Source organism: Panthera leo, chromosome A1, assembly GCF_018350215.1.
Source record: "Panthera leo isolate Ple1 chromosome A1, P.leo_Ple1_pat1.1, whole genome shotgun sequence".
NCBI classification, from domain to species: Eukaryota; Metazoa; Chordata; class Mammalia; order Carnivora; family Felidae; genus Panthera; species Panthera leo.
Window position 1 is genome coordinate 97,095,404 of NC_056679.1, and position 16,599 is coordinate 97,112,002.

The window sequence follows — 16,599 nt, forward strand, 5'->3', positions numbered from 1 at the left end:
CTTTGCCATGCAAATCTGTGGTTCCATTCCATACTGACTCTGGCCTTGGTCATGAGACTTGTTTAGCCAATAAGATGCTTGCTTAAAAAGCACTCATGTAATCAGCCTTGACTGCTCTCACTCTTCTATAGTGCCATGACAGCTTGCATAGGCTGGCCTACTGGTTGAGAGACATATGAAGAACTGAGTGTCCCCAGTCATTCCGGCAGGGGCATTCTTAGATCAGCCAAAAGCCCAACACCAGAAATAGGAATGGGCCTAGCTGAGACCAGAAGAAGTCAGCCAAGTTCAGCCTACATCATCAACCCACAGACTAAGTAAATAAATGCTTATTGTTTTTAGCCACTGATATGCGGGGTGGTTTGTTATAAGGCTTTATTGTGGCAACAGACAATAAATATGGCAAATCACAATACAAGAAGTGATTTCAGAGATTACCTAGCCCCATCTTGGTCAAAACTGAAGTTTCCCCTTCATGTCACCACTGTCCCTCTACCGTCCCAACTGTGGAGTTTGCATGCTCCTGGTTAGTCAATAGAACAGGTCATATCAGGAAAGACTTTCTCATACAGGCATCCACAAGTCCCCACTGGATGACTGGAGCAGACTGCTGGTGATGTTCAAGGTCAAGCAATGAAAGCAGTAAGTGTGTGGTGATTCAGCTTCCTTAGAGCTTCAGTAACAGTAGAGTTTTTAATTTTTGCCATCATTATTATTTTTTAACAGTAGAGTTTTTATAGTCTAGACTCTGAGATCAGGAAAAACAAATGTAAAAGTGTGCATCTGAATCTTTCCCTTCACACTGACCAGCAGCTTTCCAAAAGAATAGTTGAGTCTTGGTAGGATTTGCTTCTTATCTGTCCCATGTCTATGTTTGGGGGTTCTAGGGGAGCAAGTGGGAATAATAGAAGAAATCCTTGGGATACAAGGGAAGGGATTTTTCAAGGATTATAGAGAAGAGGAAGAAATCAACTGGTACTTTCAAATATCATCCCATATTTGTGTTTTCCCTCCAAGTTGAATCTGAAATTTTTGAGAAAAGATTCTCAAGCCAGTCCCCTTTTGAGGAGGCAGTAGAAGCAAGGGAAAGAAAACTAGATTTAAAATCATGAACTCTGTGATTTGAGAAGGTGACTTAATCTCTGTTTACTGAGAATCAACAGATAAACATGTTGTTTTATGTAATCAGAGAAGATAGGATAGGATAGGATAGGATAGGACAGGATAAGGTAGGTAGATAGATAGATAGATAGATAGAATAAATAGATCAGTTAACTATTACCTCCTCACCCTAAAAAATCATACCCTATGTTACCCTAGCCTATTTATTTCTATTACATTACTACTTTTTATTTTCTTATAGCACTTTATCATTATCCAAAATTATCTTATATATGTATTTGTGTGGGTTTTTGCCTATTTTCCCCAGCTCAAATGTAAGCTCCATGAAGGTAGGAGCTCCGTGAGAAGAGAATCTCACTAGGGCATACTATTTTACTGTTGTATCTCAAGATTTTGGATTTTAGAAATTGTTAGGTATATGATAGCCACTCAATAATTAATAATTACAAGGAAAAAAAGAAAGAGGGAAGGAAGGAGGGAAGGAAGGAAGGAAGGAGGGAGGGAAGGAAGGAAGGAAGGAGGGAAGGAAGGAAGGAAGGAAGGAAGGAAAGAAGAGTAGAAGGGAGGAAGGGAGGAAGGAAGGAAAAAGAGAAGGAAGATGAATGAATGCATGGATACTTTATCTCTAGGGCTATATAACTTCTTGTTAATAACATGCAGTTCATAAAAGAAATTGTATTTCTTTGGGCACACTCGAGTTTATAGAAATAATTCCAGTTCATAAAAAGAAAGGTAATATTTTCTATGCATTATCAAAAAATTACTTGGTATTCATAGAAATATTTCAGTCCAAAGATTTCTGAGTTCTCTGATACTTAATTCATTCTCTGGATAATCATGAGTTTCATAATTCTGTATACATATACATGTACAGACCCTGTCAAGATCATAAAATAAGCCATTTAACCCTTCTGAGGATATTTCCTTGTCTCCCTAACTAAAAAGTTGAATAACTTGATTTTTATGATTACTTTTTAAATTCTATGAGTTGATGATGATGAATAGGAAAACTGCCATTTCTGGCTGCAAGTTCTCCACCAAGAAACCAAAATCTCTTCCAGGCATGTTCTCAAAATCAAGTTAACTACAGAAAAGCACTAAGATTGGGTTTCAAAGTGCTATGTCTACATGTTGAAACTTGCTGCAGGAAAGTCACCTGGAATTTCAAAATCCTGATTTAAAAACACCCCTCTACCAATATTAATTTTGTATGTGAACTTCAGATGTGTTTGACCAGAGACTAAAGAAGCATTCTACAACCAGGGGTCTCAAAGCCTATAAGGCAAGCCCTGTCACGAGCTCCAGCTATAGCTGTAGAAGTGCAAAATGCTCCTTGGCTTATGGCATAATCATACTGCTCTAAATCTTTCTATAAAGCTTCCTTGGAATAAAGCATGAAAGAGAACCCAAAATGACATTAATGGAACCTCCTTCCATCGTCTTGATTCATCCTTATCATAGTAGGTGCTTTTGTCAAGGCTCTTGTTTGCAAGGAACAGAAAACCTCTTAGCAAGGTTAAGGGGAGAAAAAGGACTTCTTGTTTAATGGTAAAATGTTGTCTTGTGGAATCTGGGGCAGAGATATATACCCGAACCCCAGTAGGGGTAAAAATGTTGACTAAGAGCCAGTAGGAACAAGGCCATAACCTTCTTGGCCTTTTCTTCATACCCTCACCCTCATCTTTACTGTCTAGCAGGCCCAATCTCCTCTTCCCACAGACCTGATTTTTCCTTTCTCCATGCCCACAGCCACCACCCAGCCCCCAAGTTCACACCATCATTTCAGTCCAAGCCACATGCAGAGGCTGTGACTAACACCTGCCTCAACCCAATCCACACTCCTGGGAAAGCGATGCTCATTGGCCCACGTTAAGCCACATAACTCTTCTGTTCAAATTAACTGTGATCAAGTGGGCAATCCCAAAGAGCAAACGTGACTGTGAGTGGTTCATCTAAGTCAAAAGGGGACAGGGTGCAGAAAAAGGAGGTCACATTAAGTCACTCCAAAGGGGCCTAATAGTCTAATATATCATATCTTCAAAAAGGACTCTATCCAGAGGAAGGCCCTTATTATAAAGGCTAAGAAACTGCCATACTTAAGATTATTTCCAGTAGGCATCACTATACCACTTATATACACACATTTATTACCTTAAAATTCTGTAGATCAGAAGTCCAACATGGCTGTCACCAGGGTAAAATTGAGGTGTCAGCAGGGTAGTGTTCCTTTCAGGAGAATCTAGGGGAGGATACATTTTCTTGCCTTGTGTATCTTTCAGAAGCTACCCACATTCCTTGACTCATAGTTCCTTTCTCCATTTTCAGCACTGGCCATGTTACATCTCTCGGGCTATCTTTCCCCTCACATCTCTTGCTCTGATCACTGACTGAAAAATTCTCTGATTCGAGAGATCCAAGTGATTAGACTGGGCCCACTCAGAGTATCCAAGATAATCTCTCCATCTCTAGGACTTTAACTCAATCTCATCTGTAAATTTCCCCTTGCTATGTAAGGTAACATATTCACAGAGTCCTTGAATTATGATGTGGACACATTTGGGAAGTCATTATTCTGTCTACTGCAGAAATGTTCTTGAAATTAAAAGACACTTACAATTTTCTCTCTTGGGTGTTCTTTTCTCATGTGCCTAAAACTCATCATTATTTTCTAGCCCTTCATTCAGTGATCATTTCATAATGGAGAAACATAATCCTTGGGCATATGAAAATTTGAAGTTTTCAGCCTCACCTACAAAGGACTTATCAACATTCGATTTGATTAATATCAGATACCTGCAATCACCACTTACCAATTATATAAAAAAGCAAAAAAGCAGAATACAATTCTGAACCCTTACTAATTCTCAAGCAGCTTCCTAGGCACTTCATATCTCATTTCACTTAATCTTCAAAAAGACCCTGCCATTTTACAAGCCAATAGAAAGACGATAAATCAATTTTCCAAAGTCAAACAGTTAATGAGAAGTGGAGCCAAGATTCAAATGTGAAGCCTTGTCCATTTCCAGAGTTCCTATTATTTCCTTTATATCAGAGAGCCAGTAAAGAATAAAACCCCAGTCTCATAATGTTCCACTTTCCCACCATCAGAAAAAACAAACACTCCATTGACAATATTAGTCATTCCATTGATAAGCAAATACCTTAGCAGTATGGAACACAGAGACACATGACTCACTCCTAAGCAGAGCCTCAGTGAAGGGAGTTGACAAGGTTCTGAGATAAGCAGGATCTTGCAGACAACTGCTTTTTATTTATCATGTATAGGGTTTTTTTCTAATCCTACCCAATTACTTAGGTAGAAATAGACATGAATAGGATGAAGAAAAAAGAAGAGAACTGTGCTTTGGTATACTCATCCATATATTAAATTAGTTAAATTAGTTAATATATGTAAAGCAGTTAAAACAGTGCCTGGCATATAGGAAGCACCATCATCCTTACCACCACCATCGATAATGACCATCCTCATCAACATCATCGTCATCATCAAGATTTCATAGTTGAAGTCAATATATAAGGACCAGAAGGTCTCTGATTATTAGGAAGAACTCCAGAGTATGAACTAGACCAATTGCCTCCTTATGGTTTTGTTTCTTTAGTCTCAAATACAGGCACTGGTTAGACAATAAACTCTCTCTCTTACTGATTTTTTTATTCTGTCATTACAATTATAGGCTTTTATTCTTAATGTTATTTCTTTCTCCGAGTAATCCAAGAAAATGCAATTCTCAGCCCATCTACTGAAAAATTTTACATACATATAATTTCTCTTATAATAAAACAACATGTACCACCTCACTTTGGGGGACATCTTAGAAATACAATATGGCCTTCTTTGTATGCAAGGTATTTAAAATACGCCATGCCACTTAAATTCTTAGCCAAACTATTGTCTTTTATCAAAAACTGAATCAACCGACTATTTTCACCCAAAACAGGTTTCAATCACCATTTTTCCCATCTATTTCCAGATACTCTTCAACTGCCTTTGAACTCCATTCCCAATGTTCTTTTTGAACATCTTTTATTGGTGCTTTTATTCCCTTCATCATCTCCCACCGTCTCCAATTCTTCCTGTTCTTTTTGCACGCTTAGGGCCAACTGTTCCCCAATTCTTTTCTTGGGCTCCCCATGTCTCTCCTCAGTAGACCTCACCAGGTTGCTTCCATAGCCTTGCTGAGTGTCTCCCCATCCCCCCTGCAGCATTCTCTCCCCTCCCCTGCTGCCCCCTTCTGCTCCTTCTGGCTCCATGTGCCGCCCCCTGCTCACTTCCCCTCTAGCTGTAGACAGCAAGAGGTTGGCTAAAGCTGCTCATCAACCTTCAACTTGTCAGCACACAGTTGCTTGCCTCAATAAAGTTGAAGCAATTTCAACCCTTCTTTCCCCACCAGTGTCTCGTGATCGTAATCCTGCTGTGCTGCTTCCCACTCCCTCCCCTGCAAGGCTCCAACTTCAGCAGACTGTGTCACCTCTCCTTTTCCATTTCTTTGTCCTTGTCCCTTCTCTAGGAGCTCCCAATATGTCTCACTACCTAAAGTCTGCAATAGACTCCTACATGCTAGGCTTATAATGTAATTCATTGCCTCATTGCTTACTGTATGAATAGAGTACATCTTAAAATGTATTATCTCTGGAGGACAGGGGCCTGAAGTCAAGTTTTAACATTGCTAATACATGGGGCTGACATCAAGAGCTAGAAAGGTATATGACACAAGGAATCATGAGGGCATGGGGTTTCAAGACAGAAACCCACCACTAAGCCCTTGTTTGAATAAAACGATTTATTTAACCTCTCTAAGCCTATGTAATCTCCACAACAAGGTACTCAAATTCTGATCACTTGTTCCAATTATCTTTGTGGTCCAACAAACTACCTTAAATTCGGTGGCATAAAACATCAACGATTTTACTATGCATATGGGTTCTGTGGGTCAGGACTTTGGAAAGGACACAGTGGGGAAGCTTTTCTCTACTCCATTATATCTGGGGCTTCCATGAGGAATCTCAGTGGTTAAGGCTGAAACAGTGGGAGCTAGAAGATCTGCTTTCAAGACAACTTATTTATTTACATGTCTGGTGGCCTCTCCATGTGGTCTGGGCTTCCTCACAAGGATGGCAGCCTCAGGGAGTCTGAGTTTCTTGAGAGAGACTGGAAGCTCCAAAATGTGATGATCCTATTCAATAAGGGAGAAGCTACATGACATTTTATGACCTAATTTTGGGAGTCATATAATGCCCCCTTCTACTGTATTCCACTGGTTGAAGCTTTCTCAGATTCAAGGGAGAAGAATTAGACTTGACCTCTAGATGGTAAAGTGGCAAGACCACACTGTAGAAGACCATGACAGATGAATGTTATTGTGGTGACCATCCCAGAAAAAGCAACATGACACATCCCTATATCCCTTTCTAGTTCTAAAAACCTACAAGCCTTATTTTGACTCTCAATAGATGCTCAATAAAAACTTAGCCTCTGCTCTCTGGAAGGAAATCTGAAAACTATGGGATGTAAACTTTTTATGCCTATAACACAGCAGGATGACAATGCAAAGCCATTCTTGTCAAGTATCAAGATGTGTGTCAGAGACTGAAGTCTCATAAATGTAACAGGCATCCTAACCAAAAGTGGTGTGTCATTAGAAGGGCAGACTCATCAAAGAGAGTATCACAGAGTAGAACTAAATTTAATCTGGAGATGTAAATATCATCAATACTCCGTGTTTTGCAGACCATGAAGCTGAGCCTCGTGGAAGTTAAGAAAATGGACCCAAGGTCCCGCTGCCAGGTGTACCAGTCTCCATGCCACACAAGAGGATGTAACACTAGGTCGAACTGGTTTGAAGATGGGTTCTCAGTGCAAGATATGCCATGATGGAGCACAAAAAAGAGCCAATTCTTAGCTCGGGGACAATATAAACAAACACAAGAAGCGGGAAGGAGCCAGATAAACAAGAAGGGTAGTCACAAAGGTCGGGGATGTCAGGGGGCAATGCCTGGCCTCCCCAAAGAGGAAAGTTGCTACTGGATTGGATCAAAGCATAAGTTCTTCCCAGTGGGACAATGTCCACATGCAACAATGTTCATACAGTCTGAGATTACTTTACTTCGGCCTCAGGTAAGAAGATTTGCACGCCTTGGCATTTGCCATTAGGAGGGATCCCAAGAATGCATGGTCCTGACTAATCTTCTTGCTAATCACTTATGCCAATGAGGTATGAAGATCATCACCATGCAAATTACTACTGTGGTTTTGCATTTCATATTTACAAAATACTTTCTGATAATCTAGTGGCCACTACTCTCTGTCCCCAAGAGAAGTAACAGCCAGTATGATTTTCATTTGCCAGATGAAGACATTGAGCATTAAAGTAAAGATGGGTATTAAAATTATAATTTCAAGTTTTTCATTAACTCCTTGGAGCCACACACTATTCTACATCGCTTCATTTTTTTAATTACTTTAAAATGTTGAGCACTCATGCGATTCTTTAAAATTTTATGACACCATACATCTATTTCTGCCTTTGAGGTGTTTTTTTTCTTTTCTTCTAGTTTTATTAAGAAACAACTGACATATATCACTGTCTGCCTCTGGTTTTAATTCTCTGTCATATTTTTAGGATTTCTGAAGCTACAGATGAAGAATCCAAGGGGTTTGGAACAGAAGAGAGGAGAACTAAGACAAAGACACAAACCCATTTTCCTTTGTGATTCACTTTCATTCAGCGCATATTTTTTGACCATCATCTCTGAGGAGGACCCGCTAAGTCATTAGAGGGCAAACAACCCCAGGAGCAAGAAGGGGGAACAAGAAAGTACTAGAGCCTGCAGGATGTTTAAGTTGCCATCCAGACTCTGCTATTTATTAAAGAAAGTGCCCTCCCAAATATCCATCAATTGGAGGACTAGTTGACTATACTATGGTACATCCACTCAATGGAATCCATGGTAAAAAGGATTAGGAAAGATTGATACATACTTTTCCAAGACATTTGCAGAATATATTGTTAGGTAAACAAAAGCAAAGTGAAAATCTGTGCACAGTATACCACATTTATGTGACAAGAAGGCCTGGGAAAGAAATCTATGTATACTCGTTTCCTCGTATTTTAAACAATAAACAATGGAAGAAAAAATAGTAAGATTGGTTGTAGGGTATGGGGAGGAAAGAAGTTCCCCTGCCCACTGACATAACAGCCAGAAGCTTGAGCTGGAAATCATAGGCTCCAGAAGGTTCTGACCTACTAACATTTCAACACCGGTCCTGAATGGGGCTCTGGAAGAGCGCTGTGTTTTTAGATGTTGAGATAAGGGTTGGGGGACCCTCTAACTAGGACAGCTGCCACGCCTCTAGGCTGACCTGTCTGCTTGGGCTGGTGACTCTCTTCCCTCCCTCCATAACACACATGTACCTTCTTAAGTGTGGGAGGAACACATTTCAGCCCATACTATATAAGTAACTATTCTTGGCTACAGCCACTTAGCACATGGATTAAGGGCAGCCCCTCATTGCCTCTTGGATCTATAAAAAATGACCCAGCCTAGCTGAAGGAATCCCACCTTCAGCTGCAGTCCTTCCTCACTCAGGACCCAGACCTGTGGCCATAACAATGATAAATACAGGAACAACTAACTTGTATCGAGCACTCGGCTAAGACTTTCAAATATCTTATTGAATCTTCGCAGTAACCCTACAAGTATCTATTAATGTCACTCCTATTTTGCTGATGAGGAAAAATGAGGCCTCAGGGGTAGAGAATGTCACCAACGGGTGATAGAGGAGCATTTCAACCCCAGGCATCTTATAACCATGCTCTTAACCCCATGTCAGCCTGTCTTGCAGACTGAGACTCTGTAACCCTCTGCTCAGACAAGGGATGGCTGATCCAGAAAAAATCATCACTGAGTGAGGTGAAGTCAGAAGAATAATACACACGGTCTGTGTTCTCTAGGCCAAGGTAAGATATCCATGCAAACTAGAATAAGTCAACAACAGCACAAAATATCACACTACCTAACTCACCCCCAACTGTCTCTCTGGGTCCCTCGCCATCCCAGAGGGAGACCAGGGTTTTCCAAGAATGCTCAAATTTATAAGTTACATTTCAGCATGCAGTTTTCCTCCTAAATTGTGAACATGAATGGCTTTGTACATAGAGTTGCATCATACCTGATCCGAATACAGACACACTGGGCAGCAGATGGGGCCTGCTCCATCACTCAGTGACTCACTCTGCCTACAGCTTCGTAAAGATTAAAATCCATCCCTCAGCACAGTTGTCAATCCCCAGTGCACCATGGGACAATCTCAGATTTTCAAGAGACCCATGAATGATAATCCAGGAATCCCCAAGGCTTAGTGAGTATGTTTAAGGCCAAAACAAGAGAGGCAAATCATCAATGATGATATTACCAAGTCCCCTTCTGAACGACTTACCCACTCTGTCGCCTGCTTGCAAAACTCTGATATTTACACCTACCTCTAAGGCTGAAAAACAACCCCAGAGACTCTTGGCCTTCCTTCCAGCCTTCAGGACTCCTCACCAAAGAGCCTTTAGGCTCCATCAAATCACACACAGAGCATTTTACACCTTTCCCCAAAACCGGGCAAAGGGAGATCAGTTACTGTTAATTACAGATGCTTTCTGTCATAATGGGCCAGATTTTCAAAAGAGTCTCAACTGCATAGCTCCCAAATGCCTCTCACAAACCTGGTAATGGTCCATGCAAATTGAATACTTAGTGGGTCTGTGTGCATTCCGTTCCAGGGAATGCCTTTGAAAATTTAGCCCCATAACTCCAAAGCGTTTGTAGCATCGTAATCTGTCATCATTAGCAACAATGCTTGACTTGGTGCTCAACATTCTTATTAACCATGCAATTATGAATGCAGACAATGTTTAATCACTTTTACAAAAATACAGCTGTGTTGTTGGGGAGCTGTCATTTACTGCTCATTAATGATTGATTTTTTTTAACCATCTAGATTGTTTTCATGAGAACAGCAGATTAACTATAAAGAATTCATTATTGGTCATTAAGGGATATTAAAATGGAAAACCTTTACAAGATGTGTCCTGTCTTGCTGCATTTGGATGCCTGGGACTCGCTTGCCAATGGAGGGGAGGAAACAAAATACCATTCTTCCAGAGCTCTGACAAGGAGATCCGGCTGAGGAGAGGTGGAGTGAAGAGAGAAATTAAGAAAAAACATCTCTTTTTGCTGTAATAAAACATTGATTACATTTTACAACGGCAATAATTTACCCCAAATAATTACTTCAGCTATTGTCCAGCTTGTTTAAAGGCTGACTGAGCTGTGGGTACCAATCGATTCAGTGCAGATTGCTAATAATGGGCTATTTTGAAAACTTATAGCTGTTTCTCCATCCCATACACCGGAAGACACTAATTCCTTTCCCACATTGCACACTTAATTAAAGATGAGTCAGGGCCTTATTTTATGGCCAAACTTGCCTTAAACCTTGGACATAGAGAGCTGAGTTCTGCTTCCTCAAATGTCTCCTGGACATACTGTGATAAAATGTACTTTACCACTGGCCACCTACAAAGACAGTAAGTTTCAAAACCTGTAAAGACGTTGGAAAGATCGGACGTTGGAAGGCTCAATGTCATGCCCTCCCTGGATTTCCGGCTCTGACGCTCACCCACCACACTGAGGGGCTCTTTGTTTCCTCACTTGCTCAGCAGCTGCCAGGATCCTGGAAGACCTGACCTGCAAGAGAAGGTTTTTAATAAACACAACTCCTCTTTCTCCTGTTCTGGTTCACCCTTACACCAAGTCTCCACTGAAACTACCACCTTAGTTCTGGCAATACTATTTTGGATTTTTTTTTCCTGCTGACAAGTGTAATATAGATTTGTTTTGGAAAATACAGAAAAGCACAGAGAAGAAATTTAAAGCTATCTGTAGTCCCACACCCAGATATAACCACTGCTCACATTTTCTATTTGCTGCTAGTATTTGACCTGTGAGCATTTTTTATAGTGGCACGACCTGGGGTGAGTTACTTATCCTCTCTGTGTCCAGTTTCCTTCTCCGCAAAACAGGAAAATAATAGCACCTGCTTCATAATGTGATTGTGAAAATTAGTTATAATTAGCTATAATAATTCCATAAGTTGTTGGGTGAGAAATATTATTATATAGGAAAGAAACACATCATAGTTAACAAGTAAAACAATTTTTTTAACTTTTTTTTTAATTTATTTTTCATATTTGGGGCACCTGGGTGGCTCAGTCGGTTGGGCATCCAACTTCAGGTCAGGTCATGATCTCACAGTTTGTGAGTTCAAGCCCCGTGTCTAGCTCTGTGCTGACAGCTCTGAGGCTGCAGCCTGCTTCAGATTCTGTGTCTCCCTCTCTCTCTCTGCTCCTCCCCTGCTCGTGCTCTCACTCTCTCTCTCTCTCTCTCAAAAATAAGTAAACATTTAAGAACATTTTTTAATTTATTTTTTATTTTTGAGAGAGAGTGAGGGAGGGAGAGAGAGAGGATGAGTGGGGGAAGGGCAGAGAGAGAAGGGAACAGAGGAACTGAAGCAGGCTCTGTGAGGACAGCAGAGAGCCCAGCGCAGGGCTCGAACTCACAAACCATGAGATCATGACTGGAGCTGAAGGCAGTCGCTTAACTGACTGAGCCACAGGCACCCCATAAAAAAATTTTTTTTAAGTTTAAACTCCCAGCTGATGCTGCAGACCCAGGGAACCACACTTGGAGAACCACTGCTTTCAGTTCATTATAATGAGAAAAAAACCAACCACAAAGGAGAAAAACACTAATGAGGGATGGAAGCATATTTGGTTTAGTGAGCTTCCCTTGGGGGATTAGTTTTGGGGGGAGATGAGAGGGGTGCTGTGCTACAAAATACAGTGTGGTAAGTGGCAATGATGGCTTACATTAGCTAAAAGAACCGTAAGGGAATGCTGACCCATCACTTTGCCACTTGACTTTGATCTGAGTCATTGCTAGATAGTAAATCTTTTAGTTACATACCCACACAGTCTTCCCCAGTATGATCCAGCTTCACACTTGGAAGGAATCGCCAGAAACTGAAAACCCACACCTGGGAAAAGCAGCTTTGCAAATGCCTTGTGCCTGGCTAAGTGTCCGGGACAACTGAGACCATCTGGGGATCTCCTGGACTTTGCCATCACTCCAAAGCATCCAAGGAATGGAGAAAAACAAAGTCAACATGAATAACTGTGCATTTTATTATATTTGTTTTGAGGTTTACTTATTTATTTTTTGAGAGGAAGGGAGGGAAGAGAGAGAGGAGAGAGAGACTCCCAAGCAGGATCCATGCTCGGTGCAGAGCCTGATGCAGGGCTCGATCCCACGAATCATGAGATCATGACCTGAGCTGAAATCAAGAGTCACACTTAATCAACTACTGAGCCACCCAGGCACCCCAATATTTGTGCATTTGAGACAGCATCATACTATGACTGCCATTTTATATTCAGCTTTTTCTCTACATAATATGAGCATTTTCCTGTTTTCTTTAAACTTTCTAAATTTGTATCATAACATCCCACCTTATGGATATGTCATGACCGTTAACTAACCCCTTTCGCTGGGTGTTTTTACTTCTTTAATTTTCTCTCTTAGAAATAACTCTGTGCTTACTTTTTATTCATGCTTTATCTTTTATTCCCTTCATGAATATTATCAAAAATTCTCTGCTTCAGAAGTCTGTGCCTTAAGAACAAAATGTTTAGAACCAGAGCACCAGAGTTTACAAATTATATTAGAAATTCTAGAGTCACTACTATCAGTTTTCCAATACCTATTGTCCAACAAAAGTAAAAACTAGCAGACGTCCTTTGTTGAAAAAGCCATACAATTGCCTATCACACGACACTTTAAAGCACTGGTCTCAAAGATGTTGCAGCATCAAAAGTAACTCTACAAAATAATTTGACTATTTCCACAATAAATTTTAGTTTTCAAGATAATGATGTATTGCCTTATAAGACTGATTATTCTGGCTCCTGATACATAAAAAGGATAAGCCAACATTTTGAATCAATAAATGAACAGATCCCAAACATCTACTTATTAATATAAACGGGCGTCACTCTTTTTTTTCTTTCTTTTTTTCTTTTCTTTCTTTTCTTTTTTTTTTTTTTTTTTTTTTTTTTTTTTTTTTTTTGAGAGAGAGCATAAACAGGGGAGAAGGGGAGAGAAGGAGACAGAAAATCCAAAGTGGGCTCCGCGCTGACAGCAAAGACCCCGATGTGGGACTTGAACTCACGAACCTTAAGATCATGACCTGAGCCTAGTTGGACACTCAATCGACTGAGCCACCTAGGTGCCCCAGAAGCTACTCTTAATATTAGTTAAATATCATAGTAATAGAATAGAAATAACAAAAAAAAATTCATCTCCTTGGGTAACATACACATTGCTGTAGTCTATTTGTTTTCATATTTTTACTGTGGTCAGGATAAACATAAACTAATAAGGTATAGTTAGTCCCTTGAGGTGAAAACAGAACATCTGAATATTAACACACATAGCCATCATATTGAGACAGTGTATAATAAGACTATCAGCTCCAACTCTTTCTTCATGATGGCACATAGACTGCTAAACCATGGGTGATTTATAATAAAAGAATCTCCTCTCATTAAACAATGCTGCAAAGGGGGCTATGCTTTCCATTGGTAGGTTTCAACCCTTCCTGCATTCCTGGAAAGCTTTTAAAGTTTATTTATTTATTTTGAGAGAGAGAGAGAGAGAGAGAGACAGAGAGAGAGCAGGGGAGGGAGAGAGAAACAATCCAGGCAGGCTCTGTGCCGTCAGCCAGATGCAGGGCTCGATCTCACAACTGTGAGATCATGACCTAAGCCAAAATCGGAAGTCAGATGCTTAACCGACTGAGCCAGGTGCCCCCCTGGGAAGCTTTTAAAAAGGCAGATCTTGTTAGAATTACCTGGGGAGCTTTCAACACTTACTGTGCCCAGGTTTCATCCCAAAATGGAATCAACAGGGTTGGGACACTGGCACTGGGACCTCGTACAAGGTCTTCCATTGATTCTAACGTATCACCACAGTTGGGAAGAACTGCTTCAGAAGATGCAGGTGACCATTACAACATAACTTCAGGCATCCTATGACTTCAACTACCTCAGAAAGTCCCCCAGGTATCACTTGACTATGTAGACAAACTCATTCAGGCATTGATTACCTCTGTCAGCACTAGAAGTAGTACATCTCTCCAGGGGCCATAAATAAATCTGGTCACGTTGCAAACCTGTGGAATAATATGGGGAAAAGTAATGAAATGCCACACTAGAGTAATTGATGGGCAATCCTGCACCAACTTGTCACTGGGATATACTGGAAAGATGGTACCAGTTATTTCGGATTGTCGACATCTTTTTATAGGAACTACTAAAAAGGGAACAGATGCATTTGCCTTTAGATTGATAACACCCTTAAGTGGCAACAAAATCTCCTCTGGGCTCATTTGGACCCATTATCTCTGAGGACTTCTGTGACATAAATTGTACCTTATCCTCAGAAAGACACCATCCCTGAAGCCTACTAGCTCATTCCACTGAGAGTCGAGTAAACTGGCAGAGCCAGAACAATCTGCTCAAATTCCATAACTGAATAATGAAGGAACTTTGATCTTACAGTGACTTGTTATCTAAGTTACTTTATTACCACTGTGTGTGTGTGTGTGTGTGTGTGTGTGTGTGGCTATACATATAAATAATAACAATGCAAGGCAAGCAGTTAGCAGAAAGAAATACTGTTATGCCAGGCTAGATTCTTGTACAGGGTCTTTTAACTAAATAGATCCTTGACTCTAGACAAATACTCAGTCTCTTTTGGTCTCATTTTTCTGAACTGTAAGCCATAAATAAGACTAGGTAACTTCTACGGTGCCTTCAAATTTCAAACTTCAGTGAAAGTTCATTATTCCCCTAAAAATGACCTTTGTGTAGTATGGGTACCTGGTAGATCTAGAAATCTAAGGATTGCACAACCATGAATCCAAAGGCCACAGCCCTGCAGCTGTTCCTAGGAAATGACATAATGGCGTAAATGCAGGGACGATGATATGCCTTAAGCTACAGAATTGTGATTTTGCAAACAGATTATTCAGGAACGTAGTTATTACAGTGTGAGCTCTAACCCTTTGGAAAATGTTTTTCTTCACAAATGTTTCTGTTTGTACTTATTCAGGAATTGACCAAGATGGAAATTTCACTTGGGAACCACCTCACACCATAAATTAGTTACTTACAGAAACTGTATTAATGTTTCAAAGCATTAATAGTAGAAAAGCCTATTGGCCAATTAAATGGCAGAAGATACACTACATCAAATCTGCTCTTGCAGATTTCCAGGGGGACCAAGACCCACTTCCAAATGCAATGAATAGATTATGGAAAGAAGGCATTTTCTTCCATAAAATTAGGCTTACATCTCTTTATGGTACTGAAGCTGGGCATTGTCATAAGAATGGAGATCGACTGTGGTCCATCCACAAACAGTAACTCCTGGGTTTAAGACCTTACGATGTCTCAAAGAAAGATGCACACAAAACTTTGAGGGGACTATTTAAGCTCTGTCTGCAAAGCCTTCAAACAACAGAGCTCATAATGGAAACCATGACAGACTTTTAATGACAGAAACATCAGCAGACTCTGTAACAATATTATAAATCATTTCTAAATAACAGTATTGATAAGATGAGCTTTTCAAAACCACCCACGACACCTCTTTAACAGCTAATTAAAACTAGGGAGAAGAGGCAGTTCTTTTATCCTTCACAACACTGTAGCTCTGATCATCCCACAGTGAATGATTTTACTTCAGTAATAACCCTGATCCGACATTCAGTTAGCAATTACCACAACAGACTTTATCTACTGGTAACAACTGGTTTGGAAGATATTGCCCTGCATGCATTAATTTCATCATGTTAATAAAGTTCCCTGTTATAAAACGCAAAAACATATTAACCTGTCTAATGCAATAAGAGAAACATATATATCTTTCTGGCAAAATGATGATACACCAGCACTTCATTTCTATTTCAAAACTTAAGTGGGTAAAGTATATTAGAGGAACAGAAAGTAACAAGCTATAATCTGCAGTGAACACAATGACATGACTAAGTGCCAACAAATTTTCCTGTGAGTAATTGCACTTACCGTAATTTATACACATTCTATTACCTTGGTGTTTGCATAACAATGCAAAACTGCTCCTTTCCAAACACTGAGCACCGTAATAGCAGAAGCATATGCATCTTGTCTTTTCCACGGAATTCAGGGAGGCCACTGCTGATTCCAGTTAACTCCCTTGGAGCACCTAGCAAGCATGGACTGATGGAAACATTTAATAAAGATGGAGATGTGACTAATGGTGACAAGCTAGTATCCCCAGGGGAAGATCCTTGGCATAGAGCGCAGTCTG

General features: G+C 40.2%; 1 protein-coding gene across 1 annotated transcript in view; it reads right to left on the reverse strand.

The window, feature by feature from the left end:
* Positions 1–16,599, reverse strand: part of DTWD2 (DTW domain containing 2) — a 379,651-nt gene that overhangs the window by 11,519 nt on the left and 351,533 nt on the right. Inside the window, exons 5-9 of the transcript XR_006200975.1 lie at positions 16,359–16,508; positions 14,354–14,419; positions 12,157–12,316; positions 10,733–10,878; positions 10,205–10,314 (exon numbers count right to left, since the gene is read on the reverse strand). The gene's annotated coding sequence lies outside the window, so the exon portion shown is untranslated. The remainder of the gene's footprint in view (positions 1–10,204; positions 10,315–10,732; positions 10,879–12,156; positions 12,317–14,353; positions 14,420–16,358; positions 16,509–16,599) is intronic.